The sequence below is a fragment of the Passer domesticus genome, chromosome 2 (genome assembly GCF_036417665.1).
Source record: "Passer domesticus isolate bPasDom1 chromosome 2, bPasDom1.hap1, whole genome shotgun sequence".
Lineage (NCBI taxonomy): Eukaryota > Metazoa > Chordata > Aves > Passeriformes > Passeridae > Passer > Passer domesticus.
This window is the reverse complement of record NC_087475.1, coordinates 44,977,954-45,002,146: the sequence shown is the minus strand read 5'-3', so window position 1 is coordinate 45,002,146 and position 24,193 is coordinate 44,977,954. Positions and strand designations below refer to the sequence as shown.

The 24,193-nt window shown below is 35.8% G+C and overlaps 1 long non-coding RNA gene across 1 annotated transcript in view; it reads left to right on the top strand.

Annotated features, from left to right (window-relative positions):
- Positions 1–1,782: 1,782 nt before the first annotated feature.
- The window catches only part of LOC135295361 (uncharacterized), a 178,669-nt gene continuing 156,258 nt past the window's right edge, over positions 1,783–24,193 (top strand). The window contains exon 1 of the long non-coding RNA XR_010357426.1: positions 1,783–2,050. This is a non-coding gene — a long non-coding RNA (uncharacterized LOC135295361). The remainder of the gene's footprint in view (positions 2,051–24,193) is intronic.

Genomic DNA, 24,193 nt, shown 5'->3' with positions numbered 1-24,193 from the left:
CAAGATTTAAACTATAACCAAATTTCAAACCCTTTTCCAAATTATCATAATTTCTTGAAATGGTATGTTAACCAATTCTGTTAGACATAATATTTCTATGTTTACATTTAGAGAAGTGAATCTCACAGTCTGATACATATGTATATTTACAACAAAAATGTTTAATATAGACTTCTTGATGATGCTTCCCTGAATGGCTCCATGACTCTATGGTGCACAAAGTGGATTACTAACCCATGAGGTCATTTTAGAAATACCTTTTTGTCAACTTATGTTTGAGAAGAAATGATAGAACCCATCTGAACTAACACAGAGATCTATTTGATGAATCCTAGGTGTTAATAAAAGTGAAGGTAGAATTTAGAGGACAACTTGCCTCACACCACAGTAATACAAAATTTCTTACATGAAACAAGCAAGAGACCTTGTTGCTTCTGCATTAATATTAAGAAAATGTAAGAAAGCTTAGATGTAGCTGTCTAGAGTAAGTTGTACCTCTGGTCCAAGCCTTTAATAGCTACTGTGGAGATCATGGCAGGACTTCTATCATATTACTAAGTTATCTATTACCACCAAAGACTGTCCATGGCAAGGAAGGATTTCTGGGAGGCACTTGGTCTTAGAAGACCAGCTCTTCTTCAGCATTTGCATGTACGAGAGGACAAAACTAAATTGTATGAACTGGCTTAATATTTAAAGTCCATGCTTTTAAGCATAGATAGCCAATTCCAGACTGAACCAAACAGTTAGTTAACAGCTAAGAAATGTGAACAGAGACCCACTGCTTCAACTCACTCTTTAACACTTGTATTTATTGTGACTTAGGACATAAGATACCAAAAAGGCAAAACTTATACTCAAAAGACATGACCTTCTCTCTCACCTCTCAAGAGGTGACCTTCCCTCACAAAACAGGATGGCTCCAGTAATAAAAATAAAATGCAAAGCTTAATTCATCTTCTAAAAAGGTAACAGAAATGTTACCAAGAAAAAAACCATACATTAACTCAACCAGTGCCACTTCAAGAACTTAGTTTATAGAATTTTCAATTTTTGGAATTCAAAATAAGAGAAAATTAATAGTTTATTTTTAATTCCTTTTCCTTTCTATCTTTTCTCTTTTTTTAAATTCTGGGTAAGATTGAACTAAACATTGACTACTAATTCTAGATTTTCATCAAGGTATTAATTAATATTCCAGGATAAATTAAAAATAATGCTAAGAATAAAACTCATGGACCTTGAGAATTAATTTGAAATGAAAATTAAAGGTCTCAGAATATTAGTAAGTGAGGTACTGGACTGGTAAACTCCTCCATGTGCAGTTCTGGAAGCAGGAGATGTTTTATCACTCGTCCTCCACTGGCAACAATCACCTCTGCTGTTTTGGCATTGGTAGGTACAAAATTCTGTGTCAGTAAAGACAAACTAGGCAGTAATTGGGCAGAAAATCGCTGGGACTGACCAAATGGTGATGCATATGGTGGAGCTATGAAAAACAAGAATTACTTGTGCTGAGGGAGATGGATTGTTTAATTTATTAGATACCATCTGGGACAACAACAAGCAGCAGTTCCCTCCCTGCTATCTCTTCACAGTTAGAAGAGGAGGACACCCAGTTCTCTGGCATGCTCTCCTCCTGCTTGTTCTTGTAAATATCTCTCCCTTCCTCCCTCTCTTTTAGAACAGAAGCAGCAATTTGACACTATGTGGAACACTGCCCTCATTTCAAGTAAAAAATTTGATTGCAGAAACAGTAGTGTGAGAGACTGTAATGATCACTGGCTTGAGACATTTCAGGGGTGTGTTTGGGGAAAAGGGCAGGTCAATTCTTGCCCTGGTGAGGCAATGCACTGCTCGATACAGCACCCCCCCACCCTTGAACTGTATCCAAGCCCTGCAGTGACCACCAGTCCCTGGCATGCTGGAGGCAATTCTTCACACCTCACCTCTGAAGTCCCTAACCCAGCTCCTGAGTGGCCAAATCACCAAAAGTCTCACCTTGGGCAAGGGGCCAGGAAACTCCAAGGGTATTAAGCCAGAGCACAAGGTGAGAACATTGTCTTGACTTTACGTCCCTTGCATTTTATTTCTCTGGAACACTGTTGAATGAGGAGTGGTAGATATCCTTCTACCTTTTATTTACTTCTTCTCTCTTTCTTCTTCTAATTTCTTCCTCTTGAAGTTTGACTAGTCTAAAGTTGGATAGGTTGCAATCTGCTAAGTTAGTGCTTTGTGAAATGCTTTATGTTGATTGAATGTTGTGCTAAACATTTTTTCCAAAATTCCCTCGTTTTCCAGTAAAGTTTTTTGTTGTTTTGATCTCTTGAGGAATAATTTGTAGATATTTTCTCCCCAGCATCTGGCTCAGTGTGCATAAAAGAATCTTAAACACTTTAAGTCTCTACTTATCTAGCAAGATCTGGAGTCTTACAAATACCAATCAACTTTAAATCATAACACGTGAGTTCTTCCAGACAAAATGGGCAATACTAGATACAGATATTAAAACGTGAAGTCTTTTTGAACCTGGCTAACATTAACAAGTTAAGAAATGTTTAAATGATCTACTCTATCAGCAGTAGTGGTGAGGGAATATTTCAGTAAATGTGGTGGGTTGTTCCTGCCTGGATGCCAGGTGTGAACTGATGTTGCTGTATTATTTCCCTCCTCACCTGGAAAGGAAAGAAGAATAATTTGTGACTTGTGAGTGGAGATAAGAACAGGCATGGATCAATCGCTGATTATTGTCACAGGCAAAGCAGACTTGACTTAGAAAAAGTGGTTAGATTTAGTACTAATCAAATCAGCATAGGATAATGAAATCTAAAACAAATAGTTAAAATTTCCTCCACCCCTCCCTTCTTCCTGGGCTCAAATTCACTCATAGCTTTCTCTGCTTTCTTCCCCTAAGAGCCCAGGGAAGTGGGAAATGGGGGTTGCAGTCAGTTCATCATGTTTTTTCTCTGCCACTCTTTCCTCTTTATGTTCTTCTCTTTCTTCATTATGGGGGTGATCCCATGGGAGAGATTTCCAGTGAAATTCTCCATCATGAGTCCTTCCAATGGGTTGTAGTTCTTAAACAACTGCCCCAACGTGGATCTCTTCCATGGGATGCATTCCATTAGGAACAGACTGCTCCAGCATTGGTCACATGTGGGGTCAGAAGTCCTGCCGGTAAACCTACTCCAATGTGGGCCTCCTATGGAACTCTTGCAAGGGTAAAATGGGAATTGCACTGAGGTAAAGGACAAGAGTGGATATAGTTATTTGTCTCTGACAGACTTGAATTATTCTCTGCCAGAAATTTGTCTGAGGGGAACGGTACTACTGTAACTGGGTGGCTAAAGTCAAACATCTCACAACGTTACAACAACAGATTTCAGTGAGGCCTTTGGAGTCATCCTGAGCAGCAGAAGGCTGCAAGCAGAGTCCCCCTCTCATTGGAGCAATTTCAGAGCATGCATGATTACATTTAAATGCACTATAGAAAGTATAGTATAAATATTGCACTCTCAGATCCATAATTAAATCACTGTTACAATTGCACTGAATTCTATTGAATCATGTTATAGATCTTAAATTAGTCAATTGATTAAATGCTGCTAACACCTTCCAACATAAACCATTTATCAGGTCTGAGGCTAAATTCACAAGGGCGTCCACTCTGAACCTTATGACTCAACAGAAGGGTCTTCATTATTCCTTTTCACCCTGGCCATTTTCCATCCTTACCCTTTTAAGTCCTGAATTTTGTGCAATTAATTCCAAATTAGTTATAATTTTATTTTGTATGCTTAATTAATTGTAGAGAAATGGACATTTAAAATCATCAATTTATATGCTTTCCATTAAGGCATCCTTATTTTCTACTCAAAAGAGAGATTTTTAAATGCAAATTTAAGGGAAAGTTAAGAAAGCTGTCTCTTCACTATGTTTATTGAAAAACCCCACCTAAAATGCCACTAATTAAAGGCTGATAACCTGTATAACATAGGCATCCACTTGGTAAATCTTACATATTCAAGTAAGCATGTAATATGTTCGTTAGCACCAAATCAAATCGTCTAAGCTGCTTGTTCCCAATGCTATTTTAGCTAAAGGCAATTTAAAAATTAGGCAAAGTCTGAGTTGTGCTCTAAATCTCTCCTGCTTAAATTAAAGGTGGTTCCTGGGAATTTATGGATCATGTTAAGAAAACCAATGCTCAGATGAATTTTAAACTTGCAAGGGATAGTAAGGATATCAAGAATATATTTTATCACTTTGTTAATATTAAAGGGCCGAACAAAGGACACATAGGATCACTGCAGAATGGGTTGGATGTATTTAGTGACAGTGGGCACAGTAGAGCTTTGAGTCACTCTTCACCAAGGTCTGTGTGATTAGCTGAAGGGTTCAGCAAGAATGAGAGCAACCAGAAGTGGATGGGGATTGAGTAATGATTTACTTGCAACAATTAGACCTGTACAATTCCCAGCACCCAAAGGGATGCATCAAAGAATGCTAAAAGAGCTGTCAGAGTTCCTTGTGAGGCAGATTTCTACCATCTTTCAAACGTGTTGGATACTAGGCAAGATCCAGGCATCAGAAATGTTGAAATTCCTGTAACTGACATTCCTAGGAGAGGACTGAATAACATTAATAACTTTTACAGAACATTTTTCATTGGAAGATCTGAAAGTTCTTTGTATTGGAGTAGACAAAGTCCTGAGCTTCTTGGTCTCACGTCAGAGCTGACCCTGCTTTGAGCAGAAGGTTGAACTCAAGATCTCGTGAGGTCCTTTCCCACCAGCACACATCTCTGAACCTATGATTTAAAAAAATACATAGTGGACAGTTTTAATTAATTCAGAACTACCTAATTTTTATTTTTCTTTTCATATTTCTGTGCATATAAATTTCAGGTTTCTATTGAAAATACAGTACTGTTACAGGTAATTTAGAATAACTACCTTGGTAAGAGTTGATGAAGAAAAAAGTACAACCAAAACAAGATGTTAGGACCAGCATTAAAAATCCTTTCTGAAATCCTGAACAGCAGTAATATGAACATAAGAGTGGTAATCCATAAAAAGAAGCAGCAATGTCTATTTTGTTGCCCTGTAATTGCTCAGTTCACTTTAATTGAAACAGGTCCTTTGACTAGTGAAGCCATGTCTTTCATGACTTGGATTTCTCATCTATGAAGCTGGATAAATTGGGTTCCTCTTTCAAAGTTATTTTAGACTTATTGTAAAAAGTACTTTAGAAGGCTGGACTATTGTATACAATAATATTTCTCTTCAAAGTATTTGCTTTCCAGAAACATGCACAACCAAGAATGCATACATTTAGCATTCTTGTTTGTGGGAATGACATTATTAGGACATTTATACATGCTGAAGTGCTTTTGCAGAAGATAGAGGATCCTAGTAATGGGGACTATTCTGCTCAAAAGTAAAAGCAAAATAATATTTTTTTTTTAGCAGATAGTGAGATAAATGTTGATTTTTCAAGTGGCATTGGGTAAAATTATTATTTGAAAAGAGTTCACCTTCATACATGCACACATCAAATATCTAATCTCCCACTATGATCACTGTGAGCTGTTAAGTTGACCTATATTATACTTCTGAACCCAGTTAGCTGCGACAGGAGTCCGTTCTTTAAACAATATTTCCTAAGGCCATTTTAGATGTCCTAATTTACTCCATCTGGCCTCTTACTCTTCCTCCAGAAGATCACAGGTAAACTGGCTCCTCTGCTGTGTCTGCCAGCTCCATATGATTGCACTGAATATCCTAAAGTGCCTCAGAAAATAATATTCAAGATCTGAGCTTAGGCAACTGAATCTCCCACTTGAACATATCAACTCACTCTATACACAATCTAGCAATTTTAATGGAAATTTAATCTAATTAATGTGTTGGTGACTGAAACAAATTTCTATTCATAATCATGCTTCAAGGAAGTGGAAAAGTTATAGTCTCACTATCATTCAATCTTCCATTCTATACCTATGTTAGTGATGGCTTGTGTGCCATTCCAAAAAATCTGGTGATGTCCTCTAAATGTGTTGAAAAATAAATCAGAAGGAAAGGCCAAATAATTTTATATGACACTTCACTGCTGTGTTTATTCTGATAATGAGATATGTATTGAAAGAAATTTCTTCCTGTTTATATTTTGCGAATTAAAACGAAAAATTGAACTAGGGGTTTTAAGTATAAATTCAGACAAGTAAATGTGTTATGAGCAATAATGCCCTTACCCGTGTAAAATTGTCTCTTTTTTTCTTATATGTTCAATTTCTTGTATTTTCTGCCGCCTTTCTTTATATCCTTATAACTCTTTGGTTCCATATTTAAGTTTAGCTGTTCAGTGTACATTCCAAGAGTTGGTTTGGGTTTTTTTCCCTTCCCTATCTTCAAATGCTTGAAGCCTTTTTAAGGTAAATCCTCTTACTTCAGCATTGCTATGGCAGCTGAAGGCATGACAAGTCTTTAATTACAGCTATCTCCATTGTAACTTTTACATATGTTTTTAATTTCTCAGGCATTTCCCTTTTAATGCCATTTAGTTATTCCATTATTGCTGTTAATTTTATTCATTTGAGAAGCCATTAAGAAATACTAAGCTAATTAAATGAGATGGATTTCTGTAGTAGAGGAGATTTATTTCTTCTGTGTGAGGGAGGAAGAAAAGAGAAAGATTAAAGAAATTAATCTGTGTATTTGTAACATTATTGAAGGAACAGTACTGAATGTATATTTATGAAAAATATCATTTCTTAGTGATGAGAACAGTCTAATACTCATATATGAGATTATGATTTGTTTGCTGGACTACCTTGGGCAAGGTACCTCACCTTAATATATGTCTTTCTTCAAGTGTGTTAGATCAATGTAGTTTCAATGGCACAAGAGTTTTAGGGTTTTTTAGCTAAATTATGATAATTTTTAACAATAGAATTTAATTTTTACTGAAACTACCAATGCAACTACTTAGATCACAAATTCTGGGAATTTGTTTGGATGCTGATAGGTACATAAATTTACATCTAGATTTGATTACTAAAGGAAATTCAGCTTCCGGAAGCAAAATAAGATCTATTTTTTTTTTCCAGTACTGCAGTTTAATAAAATTCATGTAATCTAAGATTCCTGTTACATGACAAAGCATTCAACAAAATTATTTTTCTCCACCTATTTTTCAGGTGATGAGTGGTAGCACTGTATGTAACAAATATGGATGCATGAAGCATCCACTACTTTTTTGGAATGATCTAATAATTATAAAATGGAGTGAAAAGATAACTGAATTGTCATTTTAAACATTAAACTAAAATGATCTAAAATTTAGTGTATTGTTCTTTGACAAAACACCAAATTAAATTCTACAAGATTTGCACTGGGGGCCTCTGCAATTGCAAAGATACACATAAATCCATGTCTAAAATAAGTTCTGTGCCACCATAGGGACATAAAAAGTAGCAAGTCAGTTTCAAAAACCTGTTCTTCCATCTCAGGAAACATGTTTTATAAAGTTTTTTAGGGGGAAAAAACCCAAGAAACGGAGTACTGATGTAAATAAATGATATGCAGAAATAAGCACTCTCTAAAGATATTTAAAACAAATAAGAACTTGTTTATGTTTTGAATAAGGAATTATGGTAGTTGAACACTTCTAACTTCAATAATTTTATCTAGCTTTGTACTGTCAACTTGACAAGTGTTTACATTATATATATTATTAGCAGGGTTTTTACAAGCTTTTTCCTTCAAATTAAATGCAATTACCTTGAGATCTCCTCTTTGTACACATTGAATTCCCATTAGAACTTCAACAAACATTAGACAAATTTCAAATCAATGCAGTCAATTGCTTTGCTTAGAAAACATCAAGAGAGCCAACTTGTCTGTATATTTAATAGAAGGTCATACAATTAATTGAAGGGGAAATAGGTAGGTGGAAATAAGAGAATGTAGAATCCTCTCTAGAAACTAAGTTCTTAATAAATTATTTACTTCTATTGGTTGGGTCATTGCTGGCAATACTAGAACAAAATGAAACCATAAAGCTCTCTACTAGTGGTCACTATAAAACTTAGCAAGCACAGGCTCATCTGTTTTAATAGTCAGTAAGATTTCAAAGTCAAGGAATGAAAAGATCAGGAAAAGGGATTTGCTTCCGAAATCTTAATCTGATCATAATTTTTGTATAAAACTCTATACCACCTTTACGTGCATGAACTTTTCCCATTACACTCATGACAAGGATAAAGTTCCATTAAAAAGCAGCTCCTCAATTCTCTTGTTCTTCCAGTATTAAAGGTATTGCTGTAGGCTTTATTTACCTTATGCTAATCTAGAGCTGTTCTAAATTCAAAATTATTATTTCACAGGTAATAAAAGATCCTCTTTTCCTTTTATTATAACAGTATGGGAATACTCTGTTAATTTGGCAGCATATATTATGACTACATCACTCTGAAAGAGGTATTACTACCCTGATAAAAAGTGACAACAAAGCCAACTGCATTATCTTCAACTGCCCAATTTCAAAGTGGTATGATTTTTTTTCAGACCATTTTGTGTGCAGTATTCTATATATTCCAAGTGCATTTACTCAGCACTTCTACCAAGTGGACTATTGCTTTTTCATTAGTACCCCATAAAACAAAATCTATTAGAAAGCCACAAAACATTGTTTGCATTACAGAGATGATATTATAACATGGAACTAGTTATAAAATGCCTTAGGTAACCATAAATTATTTAACCCACACTTTGAAGTAAAGAACAGAAAATTCTCATCACTCATTGCTAACCCATAAGGCAGACAGGGAATTCATCTGTAAAAGAACTTAGAAAACCTAGATTTGCTTAGATAATTTCAGACACAGTAATTTCCCCACAACAATTCTGTAGCTTTGGAAGTTTTAGATGTGGTACACAAATCAAGTTTATGTACCCAATATCACTGTTTAGAGAAGTGAAGAACATGATCATTTAGGATTGAGTTATGGGTCGTTTAAATTAACTGGATGTATACAAGTTCATAAGACCACATGTGATGTATTTAGGCAGGCTGAAATACTTGGAAGATTGCTGTCTATCATTTGTGAAAAGCCATGATAATTAGGGAAAAAAGAGAATATCTATGCTGATTTCAAGAGAGATAAAGGAAGATTCAGGGATGTATAGACCAGACAGCTTATCTTCAGACACTGACTAAATTATAGAGCAAACTCCTTTTTAAAGCTGTGCCAAACACATGAAGAGCAAGAAGGTATTTTTAGCAGCCAGCATGAATTTACCAAGGAAAAGTCATGACTGAACATTCTGATTGTATTCTGTGGTGTGTTGACTGGTTTACTCTATAACAGTAAAACAGAGTCTGATGTTTATCCTGACTCTAGTAATGTTTGTCATTCTCTCTGATAATAACCGCATTTCCAGGGCTCCGAGTGTACTAATAAAACCTAAGGAACCTGATCGGCATCACCTGGGGCTTCCCACCCACAAACACATTACCCATGAACACAGGACCTCTATTTAAGCACAGTCCTGGGTTGTACTTCACTATCTGCAGTATGCTAGAAGAATATTGGTTGCTATCCAATAAACCATAAACCTGGCTGAAACAGAGATAAAGCTGTGTTATTATGCTTACCTCTTAGCCATAATAATCTGCCAGACAATCACTGGATTTGTTTTGAATTCTGTGGATATACTACTGGGTTTGACTTTAGATCAGTCACTTCACGTAAGCTTGCTTGATGATTTAGGCTACTGGCTGGACTTTGTATGCAATATTATCTTTTCTGGCAGTCCTTGAACTGATGATAAAACCCATTCCTGTCACCATTCTGTTCTGTTGTTCTACTGCTGGCATTGTGGCCTCTTGGTGGAGTCACTGCCTCACACAATGTGTGTGAGGTACTCATGGAAATCAAACTTCAGTATTCACAGTTAATGACAAGAGTATATGAGACTGTGAGAATCTGTTCCAGCAAGGTTATCTGATCAGAAACCTCATAATGGGGAGGATGAAAAAATGGCTAACTCTAAACATACAGAGACATAAATGTGACCAAACTGACATGGAGACAATGACAAGAAACAAACCTTGCTAGTCACACTAATTGATGGACTGTCAAGAAACCACAGGTAAACCGGAGAGAAATCTCTGTTACACAACTAGGCATGAGGGAATATGTAGGATTATATAAACTCATGGGAAGGGAGGGTAGGGAAGTGAGAAAGGAGGAACAAAGAGGTGCTATTGACAGCAAAAGTATTAAAAACCTCAGGTCATATGTACAACAGTGATGGCCATTATGCCTGCCTGGCTGAACTCTATGCCTGATTGCTGCAGTATGTCCTGTCTTATTAAACATCCTCATAAATGTGTCAAACTGTCCTGTGTGTATGTTCGACTCTGCAAAGATTCAGTGCAAATTACTGGGGGGACTGGTGTGAGAGTACTTGATGTTCAGCTACTTGAGTTAAAAAAAGGGCTGTAGGTTGGGTGCCCTTGGACTGTGGTGTATGCTACTGCAGCCCATGAGATATCAGCATCAGCCACTGGAGACAGCAGGCACGATTTACCTCCAGCCACTGAGACAGGAACAGTTTGTGTCTGAAAACCAGCTACTGGGGGAATCAAGGTGAGTGAGACAGGTAAGGGGCTCAGCACCAGCCACTGAGCAGGATTGAATGGCCAGAGGCCATGTTTCTGGTGCTGACTGCTGGCAGCAAGTGTCTGTATCTTCACCAAACCAGGTATGGATGTGTATTTGCTGCCAAACTTTAAGTGTGAGGTGTTCATGAACAGGTCGACCTTGGGTTCAGAGTGGGGGATTTTTTGGGTGGGGGGTGTGAGCTGATTTTCAAGGGGACCCATTATTGTGGCATGCCTGTGTGAGTGCTTCATGTTTGCAATAAGCATCCAGCTGCACCAACAAGATAATCCCTGGAATGAGGGATGGATAAAAGAGGACAGGATCCAATCAGGGGTCTAAGGCAGCAGAGGAGCTGTGTGGGTGCTTGGAGAATTTGTAGCTGTATGTGTACTTGTGAACCTGAAGAATGTTGTGTGTGTGCTATGTCACACCTCCTGCCTCTGCCAGGCCAAAAGGAGGAAAGGATGTGGCTGTCTATGTTTGAGTCTGGTGTGAGCCTTATGACTGGCTGCTGTTGAAGACTGAGACTTGTCTGTGGCTGCCTATGTATCCAGCCTTGTCAGCCTTTGTCCCCTGTGTGTGTCTGGGACATGTGCTCAACTCTGCTAGTGGCTGAACCTGTCAATGGGAAGGCAGCAGCTGCATCAGAGCCTGGGCAGAGAGCCCAAGTCCCCCCAGGCAAAAGGCAAATCATTATTTAATGAATAGTAGTATATATTTGGTCCTAAACTCAGTTCATGTTCACAGGGCTATACATCAAAACATGTCAAAAGAGACAGAATAATTTGAAGGACTGGACTAGATGAGCTTAAAAGGTTTTTTCAAACTCAAGCCATGCTGTGATTTGGAAACTGAGACATCAACAGAGCAAAAAATTAGATGCAAAGGAGGCCTTAAATTTACAAGAAACTAACAGTGCAGCTGAAACCTGCAATTCCTACACAGATCTTTAACAGGAACATTTAAGTTATTTTTTACATCTGTAACCAGAGCTACAGTATTTGTAAAGGATGTTCTGCAGGAACATTCTTGACATGAATTCATTAATTGCAACTCATGTCACAGAATTACCTTAGAATTGTTGGGCAAAGATCTTCAAATTTAGCAGTTCAGAGGATGCTTTCTAATTTGATATGAACAAATGCATATGATAACCAGGACACATGACACCAAAGTTAAGTATTCATGAAAGCCCTTCAAGTGAGCTTGTGAAAGCGTCTCTTCACTGCTGTAGATGTTACTGCCAGCACTACAGAATGAAAATGTTCACTAGTTGAGCTTTGCAGCCAAGTATTTTAGTGTTAATTCAACAGGGAAAAACACCGCTATTAGTTATAAGAGAGCATTTTAAAATTACTGTTTAGTTAACCAAATGGTTTATATAAGTATATATGAGGTATCTTCATTTTGCATCCTGATAAAAGTAATGTTAAGCAGAGATTCAACAGCTGTTTGCTGCCCACTTTATTTAATAATTCATAGTCAGTTTGATAATTTTTTCTTAATGAGTACGTAGTTTGTTCCACTACCAGTAAGAACAACTTCCAAAATATTTTTTTCTACTGTATAAGGCAGAAAAATCACACAGTAAAATTATCCAAGAAATATAACCATGTAATCCTATTTCCCTGTATGCCACAGAAGGCAAAGAGTCATACAAATACATGTATTTGTAAATTTTTAAATATATGTATTTGTATCATTACATGTATTTGTATATCAATATATACATATATATACATGTATTTGTATCATTTGTAAAGAATGATACAAAAAATACAAATATCTACAAATTATAGGTACTCAAGTTAAAGAATACAAAGTATACACAGCCTTTTGTGTGAAAATTTCAAGCCATGCTATTCTAAAGAATTATTATTTTCTTCAGACCTACTCAGAGTAGAACTGAAGAGAGTCTTTCTAAATGAGTACATTCCTGCAATAGCAGTATTTTTTTCCCCTCACATAAATTCAGGGAAAAAAAAAAATTAAACAGTTTAATGGAAATATAAGATTCATAGAGAAGTAGAACAGGCTGACCAGAAATATTGTGCACTCTCTGGCTTTGGAGATTCCTAAGACCTAAATTGAAAAATTCTGAGCTGCCTTATCTGATTTTTACACCTGATCATATTTTGAGCAGGAGGTTAGAGATCTCTGAATTACTCAGTATTGATACGAACCTTTGAAGTTTTTCTGTGTGATAAAATCTTTTCCCCCTAACTGCACCGACTTATCCCACAAGCAAAATTTTGGAGAGAGACTATGTTTAAATTAGAGACTGTGTTTATTATTTATCCAGAGCTATTTGTTGCATTAAAAATAATCTGCTTAAGATAAAATATTACTATTTAAGGAAACATCTCCTTAAAATTTATACAAATGCATTTCCTTTATTCTTTTCAATGTTTTACTTGTGTTGGGTATCTGCACTTTGAAAATGTTGAAACACCTATCTTGAAAGGCTCTGTCCTTCAATAAGTATTACTTTACCTTTGATGATTTATTGTAGTCCTGGAATCTCAGTGTCAGGCTGTTTTTTAATACATAAAAGGTACATCACTGACCTTCATTCCTGTTCTAAGATCCCATGCAGCAAAAAGCCAGGATTATGGCATCTGTAAGCAATAAATTTATTAGTTAAAATATAACTGGTATTGTGTAGCCTTAAATCCAAATGGAAGCATGCATCTAGACTTGTCTGAATCACTAGCAAAACATAAGCACTCTCTAACAGCATAGCTGAACACAAAACAAATGCCTTGCAAAACATGTGAGCAATCTGACCAAAATGAGTCAAAGACATGTATAATTGTACTTAGGGGCCATATAAAAATGTGTGAACAGTGACCCATGGAGCAATTGCATGATATAGAACAAAGGGAAAAATAGGCACAATGGACTGCAAAAAAGCATGACATCCTGCTGAGCACACCAGAAGGACGACTGGCAAGACTGAAAACAAGATTAATCAGCATCAGGAGTAGGGGATGAGGGAAGGGTGAGAGAACAACACAAGAACACCAGACATAAGAAGGGAAAACGAGAAGAAAGAGGTGATATGCTTCAGTGCTCACTTTTTTGGTTCTTTTTATCATCACTTCTGCTGCAATATATACGCATAGCTAATTTAGAAGTGTTAAGACCTAGCAGGGTTTTATATGCAGCAATAAATAGTGATAATGATTAAGAATTAGCCATTAGCACAAAATGTGTTGTTAATAAATGGCTTTCTTCTTAAAGTTTTTTAATGAACTAAATTAAGTCTTCTAAATAGTCCTGTCACAGAGATACCTATTTCCAAAGTGGAATGTGTGTATACATAACACATTATTTGGTTTCATCATATATTTATCTTTACACAGTCTATCAAGTTGTAATTGTCTCTAATTCTTACTTAGATGCATCAAAATTGCTGTTATGATAGGTTTTATACTACACAACAGTAGAAAATTAATCATAAGAGGGTCATATGTATTGTGAAGGATGTGCACTGCCTGTGCCTTCAACAGCCTTCTCCTGAAGGTTCAGTTTATACACAGCAAAATGTTTAGTATGTACAATAGTCTGAAAGCTTTTCTCAAAATGTAGTGTAAAATAAAGCTTGCATTTATGAGACACACAAGCTAGATATCATACTGTAGTATAATTGTCAATAAAGAGAATAATAAGGAAAACATTTTTAATTATATAAAAGAAGTAGCTAACACTTTAATAGATTTTGATGTATTTTGAAATACATTCATTTATTTTAATACAGTACTACAGCCATTATGTAGACTTCTGCTTTCCCTGTTGAAAAGTCTGTGATATTTCTGCAGTTAATTACTTCTTTGCTCTCTGGTGGTCTCCAAAATTTATGTTATTGCATTATGTATAGATAAACCCAACCCAAATCACACGATTTGGTTGTTGCAATTTTGTTAGAAACCATTTATCACATTGTTTACATAGATTGTGAGAATAAAGAGGTGTTGCACTAAAATGTGCTGGATGAGTCCTTGGAGGTTTAGAGGTTCAATGTCTCTGCAACAGAGACTTACTAGGAAAAAAAAATAAATTCTCTTTGAGTTCTGGCTCCTGGACTGATGAAAAAAACCCCAAATCTGAAAATTCTAAAATAAATGTCATACAGAAACAGTGTAATCAGTCACCGCTTTTTCAAGTGTTGAATTTTGTATTTAATTCATTAAATAAACCCAGAAAATATGTACTACAATGAGATAATTCTTTTCCAATATGAAATATTTGAAACACATGTTACACAAACTTCAATAAACTTTCAGGGAGAGGAGAGAAAAGAAGAGAAAAAAGCTTCTTGCAAGTGCATGCAATCAAAATGGTCTGAGTGCATGCATCTTTTGTATTAAGATAATATGTATTGCCTCCTTGAGAGCTGATGATTCATCAGATACCAAGAGCTACAAAGAAATTGTACCTCATAGTATTGCATATGACATGGGGAATTGTAACCAATTAGTTGTGTCATATTTAACCTTCAAATACAAGTTACTACAACAGATTTCTGACCATTTGAAAAGTTGTTGTTCAGACTGAACAAGGGAACTTCCTCTATAGAGACTGCCCAGAGGCAATGAAGAAACAGCTGTTGAAGATGATTGGTCCTACAAACCCATTAATCATGCTTGGACAGAAACAAAACCCACAAAGCCCATGAAAAAAGAAGAAGGAAAACATCATTAAATAATTTCAGAAAAGAATTCAACATATGCCCTTGCATACCAGGATCTCACTCAATAGTGATAAATGTGCAAGACAAAATGGAAATGTACTCCTGACAGCTGGAGTTTCCGGCTATGAAACATGGATTTCCAAATCCATTAGCTCCAATATGCTCTAGACAAATGTAGGTCACACTTTTAAAATGGTTAATAAGAATTCCTGCCAAGTATGAACTAAAGCTCTACTTTCTTTAGATGTCTACAGCCACTAATGAGAGCAAAGGCAGCTAAAGACTTGTTACAAAAGCCTTGCAAAAAATAATTTAAAAAATATCCAACCAAAATCAAAACCCCAAAAACTTTGCTTTGATTTCTATAATTTTTTTCAGAATGGAAGGCAAGGATGGAGGGACTAACTCCATGAATGGAAGGCAAGGCCTTCCTGGACTAACTCCATGAATGTAACAAACTAAATTAAAGGCTTTCCATGAGCAATATTTACAGATTGATACATCTGAACATATTTTTCTGTTTGATAAAGGAGCTTACAGGGTTTGGCAGTAATTTAAACCTCTGTCAGAGGTAGATAATAGAAAAAACAACCTTATGCTTATAAGGTAAACTTCCAAATACCATAATAAATATTTCAATTTTCAGATATACACAAAAAGAAACCCTTCTTTTCTGTATCAGTATTGAAGCTATACTCTAACTAGATGTGATTTTGTGTACATAAATCTTTCAGTTGTTAAACAATTTGAAACATAAATACTTTAAAAACATTTTTCAGACAGTCTAGTATATTCTGTTTTGTTTTCAACCTACAAAACTAGATGTTAGGCAGAGAACAGAAATTTAAAAGAAACCTGTCATTTAGGGTTTGAATTCTTTGACATGCCTTTTTGTCCCCTTCTTCATCCACGTTCAAGAATACATTAGTGTCTGTTTCCAACAAAATGAAATATCTCAAGTTTTGAATCACATTACCCCAAACGCATTTTCCTGTATTTTGCCTGAATCATTAAATAACTCTAGTCCCCTCATATAATTATGTTCCTTAGAGAAATGTCTCTTTTCAGAAAAAAATCTTCCATTTCTCATTTTGATTAAACATACTAGAGGTTTTATTTATATGTTTGTCAGGATGTCTTGCCATACTAAGCTTTTAGCATCAAAGCCTGTTTAAAAACCTGTAAAGTTGAGAGAGAATATGTATTTTCCATACAGAGAACAATAATGATTTGCCTAAATCATTCTTAAAATACCTTACTTATGATCAGTCTTCTGTTTTTTTAATTCACCATGTTTTGTTCTCTGATATGCATCATAATAAATCCTTCTCTATCCAGATAGCATTGAGAAAGAAAAAGAAACAAAAAAAAACCACCTCAGCTGACTTTGTTGGTTTTTTTTTGCTTTTTTTGGGTTTTTTGTTGTTGTGTTGGTTTTTGTTTTTTTTTTTTTTTTGTTTTGGTTTTTTTTTTTTTTGTTTTTTTTTTTTTTGTGGGTTTTTTCTGTCTGTTTGGGTTTGTTTGGGTTTTTTTTGGTTTTTTTTGTTTGTTTGTTTTTGTTTGTTTGTTTTGTTTTGTTTTGTTTTGTTTTGTTTTTATTTGGTTTTTTGGGTTTTTTTTCATAGCAGCAGAATTATCAGCCATATCTTAAATTTTCCAGGACTGGAAGACAAGAAGTCATCAGTGTTGGGGAAATAAATTGTGACATATCTTACTTTTGTCTTCTCCTTGTTAAGGTTCTTCTTTTCTCACTGCTTTTCTTATCTATTAGAAATACAGAGAACAGTTATTCAAATCATATAAGAAAACTATGTTTTAAATAATTTCGAAACATCACAGGCACTTCGTTTTCAGCTCATGCAATCTCCCCCTACCCCTATTCTAATGTAATTATGAAAACTGTATTTAGATACTACCAAAGCACTTAAGGCCATAAATATTGGTAGAGGAGAGAACAAGGTGTTCTAATATTTTATTATAATGGAATGCTTCCATTTCCCTAACTTCTGCAGAGACAAGAATGAAGACACTTGGATGCTTTGAGTTGCTTTCTGGAATACTCTGTTTGCCTGTCTTCCTTACACAAGGGACTTAACCAAGGCACTGTAAACTACAGTAAGGCAATAGGAGTAGTCTTACACCCGTCCCCTGGGACTTATCCTGAATGTACTGCTTTCATTTGCACAAGGCTTAATTTTCTTCAGAATAGCTTGTGTGCTGCTGTGCTTTGGATTTGTGACCAAAACAGTGCTGATAACATGCCCAAATTTTCGTTAATATCTGAGCATGAAGGATATGAAGCTCCTCACAACCATCACAGTAGTGATCAGGCCAGGGGTGCACAAAAGTTTTGGAAGGGAACAAGCCAGCACAGCTGACCCCAACTGACCAAAAGGATATTCAATGTCCTATGGTGTCGTGCTCAGCAATAAAACTGTAGTTAGAAGGAGGAAGGGAAGAGTGTAATAATAGCATTTGTCTTTCCCAGTCACCATTATATGTGATGGAGCCCTGCTTTCCTGGTGATGCCAAAACACCTGCCTTTCCATGGGAAGTGGTGAAAAAAATCCTTGTTTTGCTTTGCTTGCATGCCCAGCTTTTTCTTTACCTGTGAAACCGAGTTTTCTCACTTTTTCTCTTCTGATTCTCTCTGCCACCCCTGCTGTGAGGTGTCAGCAAGTGGATGAGTAAAATTTAGTTGCCTGCCAATGCTAAACCATGGCAAGGATGAGCCACCTGCAAGATTGAATTAAAGTGATCGCATGGCAGAGAACTGGTTCAGAAATAGGTTAGTCAGAAAAATAAAGGATTAAGGAAAACAATATTTGTATATTTATATACATATATTTATATATTTTCATAATATTATTAAAGGTAGAGGCTTTCATAATGAAAAGAGCCACTATGGTTACACTTGTGAACTAAACAGAAGGCACTAAATCAAGTCAAGATCATCCATGGTGGTTTTCTGCTGGCACTCTTCCTGACAGGGTTTAGGCTTAATGCCAGCTAGAGTTCTCCTGTAAGAAAACAGCAGAGATGAGATGAGTCTGTTTTGGGAAAAAAGGCTTCAGCCATAGGAAATAGGAAGCACCATGCAGATAACAACATGGTAAATACACTAATAATGGTACTGTTGTATATGTATTCAGATTATTGAAACATTATTTAGGCTTGCAGTAACTTCTTACCTGTATGTATTAGGCACATTCAATTTTGCCTACATGAATATTTTGTGGCTTATTTTGCAATACTCTCTTTCATCCATGCTTGCCCTTATGTATAAAATCCTGACATAATCAACTGTCCTAATTCACCATCAGCTAAGTTCCTGACCTTATAGTGAGGAACATCAAAAGCTTTAATTGTTCATATTCCCCTTTTAAGAAGTAGAGTGGATTATCATGAATGTGTAGGAGACTAAAGGTATGAACCACTGAAATGCTTTTGGTATCCTGGAAAAATCCAGCTTAATAAAAGTCAGTCTAAATTTATCCTTAAAAAAAAAATGTATGGAGGAGGAAGTTTATACATGTTAGGAAAGAAAAAAATGACAGAGAGCTATTCCTTTACAGAAAGGATTCACCTAAATGAAAATGGAACATGCTTAATGGAACATAATTTAAGTAATAAAAAAGAGATATAGAGTGTTAAAATTAAGCACTTATACGAAATCTGAGAATTTTGGATGAATGTACAATTTTGAAACAGTCATAAAATGAAGTATTTCAGAAGAAACTATAAAAAAATTAAGATCTTATCAAGTGTAAAGTATTGAAATAGGTTCTTGAAGCAAGTCCAAATTGTATTTCTGTACAAGTAATATATGACTTAAAATGCAGGTATCTTGCAGGGTGGTGGTAAATGAACAACAGGAATTATTATAAGCATTTCAAGACTTATTTGAGAAGATAATCATTGGGATGCTGCAATATGCTTCAGCAGAAAAACATTACAACTCTATTTGGTAGATACAGTAAATAGACCAAGTTAAGATATATATTATATCTTTATAAAGCCCATTATATCTTGAAAAACGTCCCATATACAACATATAAATTTATTGTAATTAACACTCTGATCCTTGATTTTCATGGACATTTTTTGTTGTCTTATTCCATACCTAAATCTGGAGAATTTAAGGATTAGCATTACACTATAAAATATATTAAAAGATCATTTTCAATATTTACAAATATTCCTAGGCAAATAGAAAAGAATAGACTTCAATCAGAATTATGTTTCTTGGCTATGGGGTCACTGAGAAAAATAGTCTAACTGTCTTTGAATACTGAGGGACCCTAGCAGCCACTAAATTATGGCATTGAAATGGATTGTAGTAGAAAGTGGAAGAGAGATGTTCTGCTCCCTCAAGGGTATATATCTGAGGCTTTTCAGTGCAAAAATGAATACTAAGAAAAGAAGGAAGACATAAAACACACAGAGACATAAATCAGACACAAAAATAATTAAGTAGGCAGTAACAAGAACCAAAACTGGTTCCTGTTACTCTGGTTCACACCAGAGTACCTGAAATGTGGGAATAGTTATTTCAGTAAAATTATCTGATCAAAGATGATGTCAAATGGGATATTAAGGAAAATTAGGAAGCCATAAAGAAAATACACAGAGAAATAAATCTGACAAGAATTATGAAGACAAAGCTAATAATTAGTCCTAACAAGTCACAATAATTAAAGGGCTATGAGAGTATTATACGCAAACCTGAGCTTTGATGCTGGTAAGAATGCAGACCTGAGGGTCTGTGATTTGAGAAAGATGCATGAGGGGAAAAAAAGTTGGGATGCAGACAGGGATATCAGACCAGTTCTTGAGGGATTCACAAATGTATTTTTGCTTGTCAGGCTGGAAAGTGTGATGTTTCTGCCCCTACACTGCTTCACTGGTACCCTCCTGCCTCTGGCAGCTCAAGAAGAGGAGGGGCTGTAGTTTTCTGGGCATGTCTTTGGTGGGAGTCTTGTATGTGGCTGCTCTTGAAGGCAGCATCTTGTCTGTGGCCATCTGTGTGTCTGGCACTGTTGATGTTATGTGTATGTGTGTGTCTGTGTGTCTGTGTCTGCCTGTGTGCACTGAGACTGGGTTCCAAAAACTAGCAGGAGGGGTCCTGGGCTAGCGGTTTTGGTCAGTGGCTGTTTATAGCATCCCTGTAATGAATGTTCAGTGAGGTGATGATTTTTGGATTCTCTAAGAAGCCAGAAACATTTTCAAGATATTATTAAGATTTCTGTATATATCAGTTATCATCAAATAGTCAAACCCCATATTTTTGTGTAAGAAAAGCTGCTGTGAAATACTTTTTCCTTCATGGAATGCAGTTTGTTTTTTTCATCAAAAAGTCAGAATCGAGGATTCTGCCAGAAAATCAAAAAGGCATGAGAGGTAATCAGAGTGTAAAATAGGATTTCAAGAGTATAAAACCAGTGCAAATGAAGCTAAATTAATTATTTGCTTCAAAGTTTATGAGAGAGGCCAGTAGAGAGATTTGAACATTGAAACTATTTTTAGTGGGGATTAGTCAGATTATTGCACCTGAGTAAAGAGATTAAAAAAAAAAAAAATAAAAAAAACAAACCTAAAAAGAACAGTAAAAAAAGTGTTAGCATTTGATGGTATGTTCAATGAGTTCTAGGGGAGCTCAAATATGAGAGCAGCTTTGCAGAAAAGAACCTCTACTACCTAGCAAATGAGCTAAACACAAAGGAGCAATGTGCCAAGGGCTTCCTGTGTTACATTAGGAAAGATGTCAACAGCAGGTCAAGGAAGATAATGCTTCCTCTCTGTTATGCACAGGTGAGGCCATCTGGAGTGCTGGGTCCAGTTTTGAATTCTCCAGTGCAAGAGAGACATGGACATACTAGCTTGGTAGAAGGAGGTCCTGGGTATTTAGGGGATTTTGTCAATATATGCAAATATCCCATGGTGAGGGAACAAAGAAAATAAAGACAGGCTTTTCTTAGTGGGGTCTAGTGACAGAGTGAGAAGCAATGAGCAAAGTAGATATACAGGGAATTCTTATACATAAGCAAAATACTTTTTTACTATAATGGTAGTTGTACTGGATGTAGGTTTCAAGATTTTGTGCTTGGGGTGGGCTGCAGGTGTTGCCTCTGAGAAGAATGGGCAGGGGCTGCCCTCTGCCAGACACAGACAGTTCCAAACAGCTCAAAAGAACCATAAAGCACAGTGGAGCCCCACAGGCAAGATGATGGTGCCTTGGAGAAAACAAATTTAAGAAAGGATAAGATGCAGGAGGAGATATATGGGTGCTCAGCTATCACATAGGGTGAACCCACAGCAGGAACCAAGAACTGGAACAAGTAGCTGAGAGCCTGTGGGATGTCCAGCCTTGGGGACACTAAAAACCCAATCAGGCAAGGTCCTGTGTACCTTACTCTATCTGAGCCCCCTTAGAGCAAGGACTGTAGGCTAGATGATCTCCAGAAGCCCCTGGTGAATTCAATAATCCTGTGATTCTAAAAAATTACATATGGCCCCAGACACCTATAACTAGAAGGCAAAATTATGTGTAGACTTGAGTTCAGAGTACCTAAAATTATATAGCATTTTAGCATTTTGAGTTTTTTTGCAGTTGGGCAGAGTAGTGTTTACAGTACACATTGCAAGGGAGTTTGAGATGAAAAGTTTTCTGAAACAAGATTTGAGGAATGTGAAGGACACTGTAAAGAAAATGTTTGTGTTTTCTATATTATGGATAAAGATGATCACTAGAATAAGCCGTCGTCAGAAACATACCTGTTTAGAACTGTCTCTTTAATTCCCTAAAAAAATATAAAGTTTGTGAGATGTGTTTGACCAAAGGACTGGAATATCTAAATGAATTGGAAAACTGTTCATCTGACATACGGGCATAATCCACCATGCACTGTGACTTCTAACAGTCTGATTAAAAGGGTAGCATACAAATTATGGAGTAAAAAGAAGTCATGCCCAGAGCAAACAGTACAGATCTGCCTATTTATAGTTGGGCTAAACCAAATAGTAATTTGTTCTCTTACAGTAGTGTACTTACAGTTTGGTATCTTGGGCTGTCTGTCAAAGAACCCATTGGTTATGCAGCTATGGCAGTAGGTACAGTATAAGAATGGGGGAAGGCTTTACTAGAGATGTTTCATTATGAAACAAGCAAAATAAAGTTTTTCCCAGACTTATAAATGGATAAAATGTAGATCAATTTTCATGATGAGGAGGAAGTATCCTTGCTGAAATAGCCAATGGTTCCGGTAAGTTATGTGAAAACTCAACAATGCTAGCCTTTTTCTCAGAATCACATAACCATGTAAATCAAAGATGCCCAAAATTCAGGCTGATGCAGACTATTATGCAGAACTTCAGTTTAGTTCCCTTAAAAACATCACTGTATGGAAATAAGGTCTGAGAAAAGGAAGACAAACCTTAATAATCAGGCACTCTTACAGCTATCCACTTATTGTGCTTACATAATTAATTCGTACTTGCAAGTAGCCGAATTTTATATGCCACATGCACTACCATTACTATAATCAACTCATATTTCCCAACACACCTGCTTACTATATAATATGTAAATCTATATAGAACCATAGAATAGTTTGGGTTGGAAGGGACCTTTAAAGATCATCAAGAACACCTCCCAATATATATTATAGATTAAATCCTCTGCCTGGGATTTTTCCACATACTTGTCACATTAGGTCAGAATAAAACAAGTTTCTTAGAAAAGCTAGTTTTAAAAATAGAACTGCGTTGTCTCAAATAAGTGAAAATTAAGAACTTAATCTTTTTACTTTCCTGATTCCTTAGTAATATAATGCATGCTTTGATGACTTCTTCCTTAGTGTTGAAATGCCAGAGTACATCATAGACCACTCATCCAGGTGTCATATTAAAAGAAATTAGAAAGCCTAAAATGGCCTGAGATACTCTATTCTTCCCCAGAAACAAATTACTTCAGGAAGGAAAAAAAAGGACAGGATTTCAGTGATGTCAATAAAATCTTCAAGAAGCTAGTCTTTATTTTTCATCTGCAATCAAGTTTTTGAAAAACTAAAAGTTCTGCAACTTCTTTTTTAATCCTTTGCAATAATACTGTCTTGCTGATGTGAATAATCCAGTGTTAATAACATATAACTCATTAATGTTGCTCTTTCAGGGAAATAAATCTACATGAACAAAACAATCCCTATCAGTCATCCTTCACAAATCAAGATACTCTGATTATACAATTTGTTTCTTTCACCTTCTTTTAGAACAGATTTCTGGATAAGTTGATTTATTTTTATAAGAAGTTCATAATTTTAAGAAGTTGGATAAGGCTAGAAAATATCTTTAATGAGACACACAATATATGATTGCTTTCATCATACAAATACTTGTATAGCAAAAAGAAACAACTTCAACCATTTTCAGAAACAGTGGCCTAAATCACTCTGACAATACAACATGTGATGGGAATATTTTTAAGGGAAAAATCACCGTAGGCTGGTCACTGTCAAGCATAACAAGACAAAAGATTAGCTCACTAGGAGGAGAAACTGGATGTTAAAGTTGAGGCTTAGGCCTTTATGAAATAATATGCTTTTCTTGTATAACATTGCACTGGTAAAGGATTTTCTGCATATTGGTAAAAGTAAGCACACACACATATTTTATTAAGAATCCATGTTAAGTATTTTATCTTTCATTTATTCCGAATATCCATTGATTTCTTTCTATGTGGCCAAATCAGTGTAATGCAATAATAGAAATATATTATAGTACTTTGTAGCACATCATATATATGTACTCAGAGAAAAGGTATTATAATAATTGCT